Consider the following 13,941-nt stretch of genomic DNA (forward strand, 5'->3'; position numbering starts at 1 on the left):
TTTGGAAGTGAAGAGCAGTTGTTTTGAGCACAATTCACGTGTCAGGGTCAAAAACACCTTTTTGGTCAAAAAGTGATTCTCTCGCTCTGAAAAGCATTTTGCACGCATAAAAACTGGAAAAGTGATTAACTCAGTAACTTTCAATGCAAACGTGTAACTGAGCTTAAATAGGGTTATTTATGCCATTGCGCACCATTTGGAAGTGGAGAGCAGTTGTTTTGAGCACACTTCACGTGTCAGGGTCAAAAACACCTTTTGGGTCAAAAAGTGATTCTCTCGCTCTGAAAAGCATTTTGCACGCATAAAAACTGGAAAAGTGAATAATTCAGTCACTTTCAATTCAAAAGTGTAACAGAGCTTAAATAGGGTTATTTATGCCATTGCGCACCATTTGGAAGTGGAGAGCAGTTGTTTTGAGCACACTTCACGTGTCAGGGTCAAAAACACATTTTTGGTCAAAAAGTGATTCTCTCGCTCTGAAAAGCATTTTGCACGTATAAAAACTGGAAAAGTGAATAACTCAGTCACTTTCAATGCAAACGTGTAACTGAGCTTAAATGGGGTTATTTATGCCATTGCGCACCATTTAGAAGTGGAGAGCATTTGTTTTGAGCAAAATTCACGTGTCAGGGTCAAAAACACATTTTTGGTCAAAAAGTGATTCTCTCGCTCTGAAAAGCATTTTGCACGCATAAAAACTGGAAAAGTTGATAACTCAGTCACTTTCAATGCAAACGTGTAACTGAGCTTAAATAGGGTTATTTATGCCATTGCGCACCATTTGGAAGTGGAGAGCAGTTGTTTTGAGCATAATTCACGTGTCAGGGTCAAAAACACCTTTTGGGTCAAAAAGTGATTCTCTCGCTCTGAAAAGCATTTTGCACGCATAAAAACTGGAAAAGTGAATAATTCAGTCACTTTCAATTCAAACGTGTAACTGAGCTTAAATAGGGTTATTTATGCCATTGCGCACCATTTGGAAGTGGAGAGCAGTTGTTTTGAGCACACTTCACGTGTCAGGGTCAAAAACACATTTTTGATCAAAAAGTGATTCTCTCGCTCTGAAAAGCATTTTGCACGCATAAAAACTGGAAAAGTGAATAACTCAGTCACTTTCAATGCAAACGTGTAACAGAGCTTAAATGGGGTTATTTATGCCATTGCGCACCATTTAGAAGTGGAGAGCATTTGTTTTGAGCAATATTCACGTGTCAGGGTCAAAAACACATTTTTGGTCAAAAAGTGATTCTCTCGCTCTGAAAAGCATTTTGCACGCATAAAAACTGGAAAAGTTGATAACTCAGTCACTTTCAATGCAAACTTGTAACTGAGCTTAAATAGGGTTATTTATGCCATTGCGCACCATTTGGAAGTGGAGAGCAGTTGTTTTGAGCATAATTCACGTGTCAGGGTCAAAAACACATTGTGGGTCAAAACATGCTTTTCTCGCTTTGAAAAGCATTTTGCAAGCATAAAAACTGGAAAAGTGAATAACTCAGTCACTTTCAATTCAAACGTGTAACTGAGCTTAAATAGGGTTATTTATGCCATCGCGCACCATTTGGAAGTGAAGAGCAGTTGTTTTGAGCACAATTCACGTGTCAGGGTCAAAAACACCTTTTTGGTCAAAAAACTATTCTCTCGCTCTGAAAAGCATTTTGCACGCATAAAAACTGGAAAAGTGAATAACTCAGTAACTTTCAATGCAAACGTGTAACTGAGCTTAAATAGGGTTATTGATGCCATTGCGCACCATTTGGAAGTGAAGAGCATTAACTTTGAGCATAATTCACGTGTTAGGGTCAAAAACACATTGCGGGTCAAAACATGCTTTTCTCGCTCTGAAAAGCATTTTGCAAGCATAAAAACTGGAAAAGTGAATAACTCAGTCACTTTCAATGCAAACGTGTAACTGAGCTTAAATAGGGTTATTTATGCCATTGCGCACCATTTGGAAGTGGAGAGCAGTTGTTTTGAGCACACTTCATGTGTCAGGGTCAAAAACACATTTTTGGTCAAAAAGTGATTCTCTCGCTCTGAAAAGCATTTTGCACGTATAAAAACTGGAAAAGTGAATAACTCAGTCACTTTCAATGCAAACGTGTAACAGAGCTTAAATGGGGTTATTTATGCCATTGCGCACCATTTAGAAGTGGAGAGCATTTGTTTTGAGCAATATTCACGTGTCAGGGTCAAAAACACATTTTTGGTCAAAAAGTGATTCTCTCGCTCTGAAAAGCATTTTGCACGCATAAAAACTGGAAAAGTTGATAACTCAGTCACTTTCAATGCAAACGTGTAACTGAGCTTAAATAGGGTTATTTATGCCATTGCGCACCATTTGGAAGTGGAGAGCAGTTGTTTTGAGCATAATTCACGTGTCAGGGTCAAAAACACATTGTGGGTCAAAACATGCTTTTCTCGCTCTGAAAAGCATTTTGCAAGCATAAAAACTGGAGAAGTGAATAACTCAGTCACTTTCAATTCAAACGTGTAACTGAGCTTAAATAGGGTTATTTATGCCATTGTGCACCATTTGGAAGTGGAGAGCAGTTGTTTTGAGCACACTTCACGTGTCAGGGTCAAAAACACCTTTTGGGTCAAAAAGTGATTCTCTCGCTCTGAAAAGCATTTTGCACGCATAAAAACTGGAAAAGTGAATAATTCAGTCACTTTCAATTCAAACGTGTAACTGAGCTTAAATAGGGTTATTTATGCCATTGCGCACCATTTGGAAGTGGAGAGCAGTTGTTTTGAGCACACTTCACGTGTCAGGGTCAAAAACAGATTTTTGGTCAAAAAGTGATTCTCTCGCTCTGAAAAGCATTTTGCACGTATAAAAACTGGAAAAGTTGATAACTCAGTCACTTTCAATGCAAACGTGTAACTGAGCTTAAATGAGGTTATTTATGCCATTGCGCACCATTTAGAAGTGGAGAGCATTTGTTTTGAGCAAAATTCACGTGTCAGGGTCAAAAACACATTTATGGTCAAAAAGTGATTCTCTCGCTCTGAAAAGCATTTTGCACGCATAAAAACTGGAAAAGTGAATAACTCAGTCACTTTCAATGCAAACGTGTAACTGAGCTTAAATAGGGTTATTTATGCCATTGCGCACCATTTGGAAGTGAAGAGCATTTGTCTTGAGCAAAATTCACGTGTTAGGGTCAAAAACACCTTTTGGGTCAAAAAGTGATTCTCTCGCTCTGAAAAGCATTTTGCACGCATAAAAACTGGAAAAGTGAATAACTCAGTCACTTTCAATGCAAACGTGTAACTGAGCTTAAATTGGGTTATTTATGCCATTGCGCACCATTTGGAAGTGGAGAGCATTTGTTTTGAGCAAAATTCACGTGTCAGGGTCAAAAACACCTTTTTGGTCAAAAAGTGATTCTCTCGCTCTGAAAAGCATTTTGCACGCATAAGAACTGGAAAAGTGAATAACTCAGTCACTTTCAATTCAAACGTGTTACTGACCTTAAATGGGGTTATTTATGCCATTGCGCACCATTTGGAAGTGGAGAGCAGTTTTGAGCACACTTCTCGTGTCAGGGTCAAAAACACCTTTTGGGTCAAAAAGTGATTCTCTCGCTCTGAAAAGCATTTTGCACGCATAAAAACTGGAAAAGTTGATAACTCAGTCACTTTCAATGCAAACGTGTAACTGAGCTTAAATAGGGTTATTTATGCCATTGCGCACCATTTGGAAGTGGAGAGCATTAACTTTGAGCATAATTCACGTGTTAGGGTCAAAAACACATTGCGGGTCAAAACATGCTTTTCTCGCTCTGAAAAGCATTTTGCAAGCATAAAAACTGGAAAAGTGAATAACTCAGTCACTTTCAATGCAAACGTGTAACTGAGCTTAAATAGGGATATTTATGCCATTGCGCACCATTTGGAAGTGGAGAGCAGTTGTTTTGAGCACACTTCACGTGTTAGGGTCAAAAACACCTTTTGGGTCAAAAAGTGATTCTCTCGCTCTGAAAAGCATTTTGCACGCATAAAAACTGGAAAAGTGAATAATTCAGTCACTTTCAATTCAAACGTGTAACTGAGCTTAAATAGGGTTATTTATGCCATTGCGCACCATTTGGAAGTGGAGAGCAGTTGTTTTGAGCACACTTCATGTGTCAGGGTCAAAAACACATTTTTGGTCAAAAAGTGATTCTCTCGCTCTGAAAAGCATTTTGCACGTATAAAAACTGGAAAAGTGAATAACTCAGTCACTTTCAATGCAAACGTGTAACAGAGCTTAAATGGGGTTATTTATGCCATTGCGCACCATTTAGAAGTGGAGAGCATTTGTTTTGAGCAATATTCACGTGTCAGGGTCAAAAACACATTTTTGGTCAAAAAGTGATTCTCTCGCTCTGAAAAGCATTTTGCACGTATAAAAACTGGAAAAGTTGATAACTCAGTCAATTTCAATTCAAACGTGTAACTGAGCTTAAATAGGGTTATTTATGCCATTGCGCACTTTTTGGAAGTAGAGAGCAGTTGTTTTGAGCATAATTCACGTGTCAGGGTCAAAAACATATTGTGGGTCAAAACATGCTTTTCTCGCTCTGAAAAGCATTTTGCAAGCATAAAAACTGGAAAAGTGAATAACTCAGTCACTTTCAATTCAAACGTGTAACTGAGCTTAAATAGGGTTATTTATGCCATTGCGCACCATTTGGAAGTGGAGAGCAGTTGTTTTGAGCACACTTCACGTGTCAGGGTCAAAAACACATTTTTGGTCAAAAAGTGATTCTCTCGCTCTGAAAAGCATTTTGCACGCATAAAAACTGGAAAAGTGAATAACTCAGTCACTTTCAATGCAAACGTGTAACAGAGCTTAAATGGGGTTATTTATGCCATTGCGCACCATTTAGAAGTGGAGAGCATTTGTTTTGAGCAATATTCACGTGTCAGGGTCAAAAACACATTTTTGGTCAAAAAGTGATTCTCTCGCTCTGAAAAGCATTTTGCACGTATAAAAACTGGAAAAGTTGATAACTCAGTCAATTTCAATTCAAACGTGTAACTGAGCTTAAATAGGGTTATTTATGCCATTGCGCACTTTTTGGAAGTGGAGAGCAGTTGTTTTGAGCATAATTCACGTGTCAGGGTCAAAAACATATTGTGGGTCAAAACATGCTTTTCTCGCTCTGAAAAGCATTTTGCAAGCATAAAAACTGGAAAAGTGAATAACTCAGTCACTTTCAATTCAAACGTGTAACTGAGCTTAAATAGGGTTATTTATGCCATTGCGCACCATTTGGAAGTGGAGAGCAGTTGTTTTGAGCACACTTCACGTGTCAGGGTCAAAAACACATTTTTGGTCAAAAAGTGATTCTCTCGCTCTGAAAAGCATTTTGCACGCATAAAAACTGGAAAAGTGAATAACTCAGTCACTTTCAATGCAAACGTGTAACAGAGCTTAAATGGGGTTATTTATGCCATTGCGCACCATTTAGAAGTGGAGAGCATTTGTTTTGAGCAATATTCACGTGTCAGGGTCAAAAACACATTTTTGGTCAAAAAGTGATTCTCTCGCTCTGAAAAGCATTTTGCACGCATAAAAACTGGAAAAGTTGATAACTCAGTCACTTTCAATGCAAACGTGTAACTGAGCTTAAATAGGGTTATTTATGCCATTGCGCACCATTTGGAAGTGGAGAGCATTAACTTTGAGCATAATTCACGTGTTAGGGTCAAAAACACATTGTGGGTCAAAACATGCTTTTCTCGCTCTGAAAAGCATTTTGCAAGCATAAAAACTGGAAAAGTGAATAACTCAGTCACTTTCAATTCAAACGTGTAACTGAGCTTAAATAGGGTTAATTATGCCATTGCGCACCATTTGGAAGTGGAGAGCAGTTGTTTTGAGCACACTTCACGTGTCAGGGTCAAAAACACCTTTTGGGTCAAAAAGTGATTCTCTCGCTCTGAAAAGCATTTTGCACGCATAAAAACTGGAAAAGTGAATAATTCAGTCACTTTCAATTCAAACGTGTAACTGAGCTTAAATAGGGTTATTTATGCCATTGCGCACCATTTGGAAGTGGAGAGCAGTTGTTTTGAGCACACTTCACGTGTCAGGGTCAAAAACACATTTTTGGTCAAAAAGTGATTCTCTCGCTCTGAAAAGCATTTTGCACGTATAAAAACTGGAAAAGTTGATAACTCAGTCACTTTCAATTCAAACGTGTAACTGAGCTTAAATAGGGTTATTTATGCCATTGCGCACTTTTTGGAAGTGGAGAGCAGTTGTTTTGAGCATAATTCACGTGTCAGGGTCAAAAACATATTGTGGGTCAAAACATGCTTTTCTCGCTCTGAAAAGCATTTTGCAAGCATAAAAACTGGAAAAGTGAATAACTCAGTTACTTTCAATTCAAACGTGTAACTGAGCTTAAATAGGGTTATTTATGCCATTGCGCACCATTTGGAAGTGGAGAGCAGTTGTTTTGAGCACACTTCACGTGTCAGGGTCAAAAACACATTTTTGGTCAAAAAGTGATTCTCTCGCTCTGAAAAGCATTTTGCACGCATAAAAACTGGAAAAGTGAATAACTCAGTCACTTTCAATGCAAACGTGTAACTGAGCTTAAATGGGGTTATTTATGCCATTGCGCACCATTTAGAAGTGGAGAGCATTTGTTTTGAGCAAAATTCACGTGTCAGTGTCAAAAACACATTTATGGTCAAAAAGTGATTCTCTCGCTCTGAAAAGCATTTTGCACGCATAAAAACTGGAAAAGTTGATAACTCAGTCACTTTCAATGCAAACGTGTAACTGAGCTTAAATAGGGTTATTTATGCCATTGCGCACCATTTGGAAGTGGAGAGCAGTTGTTTTGAGCATAATTCACGTGTCAGGGTCAAAAACACCTTTTGGGTCAAAAAGTGATTCTCTCGCTCTGAAAAGCATTTTGCACGCATAAAAACTGGAAAAGTGAATAACTCAGTCACTTTCAATTCAAAAGTGTAACTGAGCTTAAATAGGGTTATTTATGCCATTGCGCACCATTTGGAAGTGGAGAGCAGTTGTTTTGAGCACACTTCACGTGTCAGGGTCAAAAACACATTTTTGGTCAAAAAGTGATTCTCTCGCTCTGAAAAGCATTTTGCACGCATAAAAACTGGAAAAGTGAATAACTCAGTCACTTTCAATGCAAACGTGTAACAGAGCTTAAATGGGGTTATTTATGCCATTGCGCACCATTTAGAAGTGGAGAGCATTTGTTTTGAGCAATATTCACGTGTCAGGGTCAAAAACACATTTTTGGTCAAAAAGTGATTCTCTCGCTCTGAAAAGCATTTTGCACGCATAAAAACTGGAAAAGTTGATAACTCAGTCACTTTCAATGCAAAGTTGTAACTGAGCTTAAATAGGGTTATTTATGCCATTGCGCACCATTTGGAAGTGGAGAGCAGTTGTTTTGAGCATAATTCACGTGTCAGGGTCAAAAACACATTGTGGGTCAAAACATGCTTTTCTCGCTCTGAAAAGCATTTTGCAAGCATAAAAACTGGAAAAGTGAATAACTCAGTCACTTTCAATTCAAACGTGTAACTGAGCTTAAATAGGGTTAATTATGCCATTGCGCACCATTTGGAAGTGGAGAGCAGTTGTTTTGAGCACACTTCACGTGTCAGGGTCAAAAACACCTTTTGGGTCAAAAAGTGATTCTCTCGCTCTGAAAAGCATTTTGCACGCATAAGAACTGGAAAAGTGAATAACTCAGTCACTTTCAATTCAAACGTGTTACTGACCTTAAATGGGGTTATTTATGCCATTGCGCACCATTTGGAAGTGGAGAGCAGTTTTGAGCACACTTCTCGTGTCAGGGTCAAAAACACCTTTTGGGTCAAAAAGTGATTCTCTCGCTCTGAAAAGCATTTTGCACGCATAAAAACTGGAAAAGTTGATAACTCAGTCACTTTCAATGCAAACGTGTAACTGAGCTTAAATAGGGTTATTTATGCCATTGCGCACCATTTGGAAGTGGAGAGCATTAACTTTGAGCATAATTCACGTGTTAGGGTCAAAAACACATTGCGGGTCAAAACATGCTTTTCTCGCTCTGAAAAGCATTTTGCAAGCATAAAAACTGGAAAAGTGAATAACTCAGTCACTTTCAATGCAAACGTGTAACTGAGCTTAAATAGGGATATTTATGCCATTGCGCACCATTTGGAAGTGGAGAGCAGTTGTTTTGAGCATAATTCACGTGTCAGGGTCAAAAACACCTTTTGGGTCAAAAAGTGATTCTCTCGCTCTGAAAAGCATTTTGCACGCATAAAAACTGGAAAAGTGAATAACTCAGTCACTTTCAATTCAAAAGTGTAACTGAGCTTAAATAGGGTTATTTATGCCATTGCGCACCATTTGGAAGTGGAGAGCAGTTGTTTTGAGCACACTTCACGTGTCAGGGTCAAAAACACATTTTTGGTCAAAAAGTGATTCTCTCGCTCTGAAAAGCATTTTGCACGCATAAAAACTGGAAAAGTGAATAACTCAGTCACTTTCAATGCAAACGTGTAACAGAGCTTAAATGGGGTTATTTATGCCATTGCGCACCATTTAGAAGTGGAGAGCATTTGTTTTGAGCAATATTCACGTGTCAGGGTCAAAAACACATTTTTGGTCAAAAAGTGATTCTCTCGCTCTGAAAAGCATTTTGCACGCATAAAAACTGGAAAAGTTGATAACTCAGTCACTTTCAATGCAAAGTTGTAACTGAGCTTAAATAGGGTTATTTATGCCATTGCGCACCATTTGGAAGTGGAGAGCAGTTGTTTTGAGCATAATTCACGTGTCAGGGTCAAAAACACATTGTGGGTCAAAACATGCTTTTCTCGCTCTGAAAAGCATTTTGCAAGCATAAAAACTGGAAAAGTGAATAACTCAGTCACTTTCAATTCAAACGTGTAACTGAGCTTAAATAGGGTTAATTATGCCATTGCGCACCATTTGGAAGTGGAGAGCAGTTGTTTTGAGCACACTTCACGTGTCAGGGTCAAAAACACCTTTTGGGTCAAAAAGTGATTCTCTCGCTCTGAAAAGCATTTTGCACGCATAAGAACTGGAAAAGTGAATAACTCAGTCACTTTCAATTCAAACGTGTTACTGACCTTAAATGGGGTTATTTATGCCATTGCGCACCATTTGGAAGTGGAGAGCAGTTTTGAGCACACTTCTCGTGTCAGGGTCAAAAACACCTTTTGGGTCAAAAAGTGATTCTCTCGCTCTGAAAAGCATTTTGCACGCATAAAAACTGGAAAAGTTGATAACTCAGTCACTTTCAATGCAAACGTGTAACTGAGCTTAAATAGGGTTATTTATGCCATTGCGCACCATTTGGAAGTGGAGAGCATTAACTTTGAGCATAATTCACGTGTTAGGGTCAAAAACACATTGCGGGTCAAAACATGCTTTTCTCGCTCTGAAAAGCATTTTGCAAGCATAAAAACTGGAAAAGTGAATAACTCAGTCACTTTCAATGCAAACGTGTAACTGAGCTTAAATAGGGATATTTATGCCATTGCGCACCATTTGGAAGTGGAGAGCAGTTGTTTTGAGCACACTTCACGTGTTAGGGTCAAAAACACCTTTTGGGTCAAAAAGTGATTCTCTCGCTCTGAAAAGCATTTTGCACGCATAAAAACTGGAAAAGTGAATAATTCAGTCACTTTCAATTCAAACGTGTAACTGAGCTTAAATAGGGTTATTTATGCCATTGCGCACCATTTGGAAGTGGAGAGCAGTTGTTTTGAGCACACTTCATGTGTCAGGGTCAAAAACACATTTTTGGTCAAAAAGTGATTCTCTCGCTCTGAAAAGCATTTTGCACGTATAAAAACTGGAAAAGTGAATAACTCAGTCACTTTCAATGCAAACGTGTAACAGAGCTTAAATGGGGTTATTTATGCCATTGCGCACCATTTAGAAGTGGAGAGCATTTGTTTTGAGCAATATTCACGTGTCAGGGTCAAAAACACATTTTTGGTCAAAAAGTGATTCTCTCGCTCTGAAAAGCATTTTGCACGTATAAAAACTGGAAAAGTTGATAACTCAGTCAATTTCAATTCAAACGTGTAACTGAGCTTAAATAGGGTTATTTATGCCATTGCGCACTTTTTGGAAGTGGAGAGCAGTTGTTTTGAGCATAATTCACGTGTCAGGGTCAAAAACATATTGTGGGTCAAAACATGCTTTTCTCGCTCTGAAAAGCATTTTGCAAGCATAAAAACTGGAAAAGTGAATAACTCAGTCACTTTCAATTCAAACGTGTAACTGAGCTTAAATAGGGTTATTTATGCCATTGCGCACCATTTGGAAGTGGAGAGCAGTTGTTTTGAGCACACTTCACGTGTCAGGGTCAAAAACACATTTTTGGTCAAAAAGTGATTCTCTCGCTCTGAAAAGCATTTTGCACGCATAAAAACTGGAAAAGTGAATAACTCAGTCACTTTCAATGCAAACGTGTAACAGAGCTTAAATGGGGTTATTTATGCCATTGCGCACCATTTAGAAGTGGAGAGCATTTGTTTTGAGCAATATTCACGTGTCAGGGTCAAAAACACATTTTTGGTCAAAAAGTGATTCTCTCGCTCTGAAAAGCATTTTGCACGTATAAAAACTGGAAAAGTTGATAACTCAGTCAATTTCAATTCAAACGTGTAACTGAGCTTAAATAGGGTTATTTATGCCATTGCGCACTTTTTGGAAGTGGAGAGCAGTTGTTTTGAGCATAATTCACGTGTCAGGGTCAAAAACATATTGTGGGTCAAAACATGCTTTTCTCGCTCTGAAAAGCATTTTGCAAGCATAAAAACTGGAAAAGTGAATAACTCAGTCACTTTCAATTCAAACGTGTAACTGAGCTTAAATAGGGTTATTTATGCCATTGCGCACCATTTGGAAGTGGAGAGCAGTTGTTTTGAGCACACTTCACGTGTCAGGGTCAAAAACACATTTTTGGTCAAAAAGTGATTCTCTCGCTCTGAAAAGCATTTTGCACGCATAAAAACTGGAAAAGTGAATAACTCAGTCACTTTCAATGCAAACGTGTAACAGAGCTTAAATGGGGTTATTTATGCCATTGCGCACCATTTAGAAGTGGAGAGCATTTGTTTTGAGCAATATTCACGTGTCAGGGTCAAAAACACATTTTTGGTCAAAAAGTGATTCTCTCGCTCTGAAAAGCATTTTGCACGCATAAAAACTGGAAAAGTTGATAACTCAGTCACTTTCAATGCAAACGTGTAACTGAGCTTAAATAGGGTTATTTATGCCATTGCGCACCATTTGGAAGTGGAGAGCATTAACTTTGAGCATAATTCACGTGTTAGGGTCAAAAACACATTGTGGGTCAAAACATGCTTTTCTCGCTCTGAAAAGCATTTTGCAAGCATAAAAACTGGAAAAGTGAATAACTCAGTCACTTTCAATTCAAACGTGTAACTGAGCTTAAATAGGGTTAATTATGCCATTGCGCACCATTTGGAAGTGGAGAGCAGTTGTTTTGAGCACACTTCACGTGTCAGGGTCAAAAACACCTTTTGGGTCAAAAAGTGATTCTCTCGCTCTGAAAAGCATTTTGCACGCATAAAAACTGGAAAAGTGAATAATTCAGTCACTTTCAATTCAAACGTGTAACTGAGCTTAAATAGGGTTATTTATGCCATTGCGCACCATTTGGAAGTGGAGAGCAGTTGTTTTGAGCACACTTCACGTGTCAGGGTCAAAAACACATTTTTGGTCAAAAAGTGATTCTCTCGCTCTGAAAAGCATTTTGCACGTATAAAAACTGGAAAAGTTGATAACTCAGTCACTTTCAATTCAAACGTGTAACTGAGCTTAAATAGGGTTATTTATGCCATTGCGCACTTTTTGGAAGTGGAGAGCAGTTGTTTTGAGCATAATTCACGTGTCAGGGTCAAAAACATATTGTGGGTCAAAACATGCTTTTCTCGCTCTGAAAAGCATTTTGCAAGCATAAAAACTGGAAAAGTGAATAACTCAGTTACTTTCAATTCAAACGTGTAACTGAGCTTAAATAGGGTTATTTATGCCATTGCGCACCATTTGGAAGTGGAGAGCAGTTGTTTTGAGCACACTTCACGTGTCAGGGTCAAAAACACATTTTTGGTCAAAAAGTGATTCTCTCGCTCTGAAAAGCATTTTGCACGCATAAAAACTGGAAAAGTGAATAACTCAGTCACTTTCAATTCAAAAGTGTAACTGAGCTTAAATAGGGTTATTTATGCCATTGCGCACCATTTGGAAGTGGAGAGCAGTTGTTTTGAGCACACTTCACGTGTCAGGGTCAAAAACACATTTTTGGTCAAAAAGTGATTCTCTCGCTCTGAAAAGCATTTTGCACGCATAAAAACTGGAAAAGTGAATAACTCAGTCACTTTCAATGCAAACGTGTAACAGAGCTTAAATGGGGTTATTTATGCCATTGCGCACCATTTAGAAGTGGAGAGCATTTGTTTTGAGCAATATTCACGTGTCAGGGTCAAAAACACATTTTTGGTCAAAAAGTGATTCTCTCGCTCTGAAAAGCATTTTGCACGCATAAAAACTGGAAAAGTTGATAACTCAGTCACTTTCAATGCAAAGTTGTAACTGAGCTTAAATAGGGTTATTTATGCCATTGCGCACCATTTGGAAGTGGAGAGCAGTTGTTTTGAGCATAATTCACGTGTCAGGGTCAAAAACACATTGTGGGTCAAAACATGCTTTTCTCGCTCTGAAAAGCATTTTGCAAGCATAAAAACTGGAAAAGTGAATAACTCAGTCACTTTCAATTCAAACGTGTAACTGAGCTTAAATAGGGTTAATTATGCCATTGCGCACCATTTGGAAGTGGAGAGCAGTTGTTTTGAGCACACTTCACGTGTCAGGGTCAAAAACACCTTTTGGGTCAAAAAGTGATTCTCTCGCTCTGAAAAGCATTTTGCACGCATAAAAACTGGAAAAGTGAATAATTCAGTCACTTTCAATTCAAACGTGTAACTGAGCTTAAATAGGGTTATTTATGCCATTGCGCACCATTTGGAAGTGGAGAGCAGTTGTTTTGAGCACACTTCACGTGTCAGGGTCAAAAACACATTTTTGGTCAAAAAGTGATTCTCTCGCTCTGAAAAGCATTTTGCACGTATAAAAACTGGAAAAGTTGATAACTCAGTCACTTTCAATTCAAACGTGTAACTGAGCTTAAATAGGGTTATTTATGCCATTGCGCACTTTTTGGAAGTGGAGAGCAGTTGTTTTGAGCATAATTCACGTGTCAGGGTCAAAAACACATTTTTGGTCAAAAAGTGATTCTCTCGCTCTGAAAAGCATTTTGCACGCATAAAAACTGGAAAAGTGAATAACTCAGTCACTTTCAATGCAAACGTGTAACTGAGCTTAAATGGGGTTATTTATGCCATTGCGCACCATTTAGAAGTGGAGAGCATTTGTTTTGAGCAAAATTCACGTGTCAGGGTCAAAAACACATTTATGGTCAAAAAGTGATTCTCTCGCTCTGAAAAGCATTTTGCACGCATAAAAACTGGAAAAGTTGATAACTCAGTCACTTTCAATGCAAACGTGTAACTGAGCTTAAATAGGGTTATTTATGCCATTGCGCACCATTTGGAAGTGGAGAGCAGTTGTTTTGAGCATAATTCACGTGTCAGGGTCAAAAACACATTGTGGGTCAAAACATGCTTTTCTCGCTCTGAAAAGCATTTTGCAAGCATAAAAACTGGAAAAGTGAATAACTCAGTCACTTTCAATTCAAACGTGTAACTGAGCTTAAATAGGGTTAATTATGCCATTGCGCACCATTTGGAAGTGGAGAGCAGTTGTTTTGAGCACACTTCACGTGTCAGGGTCAAAAACACCTTTTGGGTCAAAAAGTGATTCTCTCGCTCTGAAAAGCATTTTGCACG

The sequence above is a fragment of the Micromesistius poutassou genome (assembly GCF_964030765.1).
Source record: "Micromesistius poutassou genome assembly, chromosome: 10".
In the NCBI taxonomy this organism is placed as follows: Eukaryota; Metazoa; Chordata; class Actinopteri; order Gadiformes; family Gadidae; genus Micromesistius; species Micromesistius poutassou.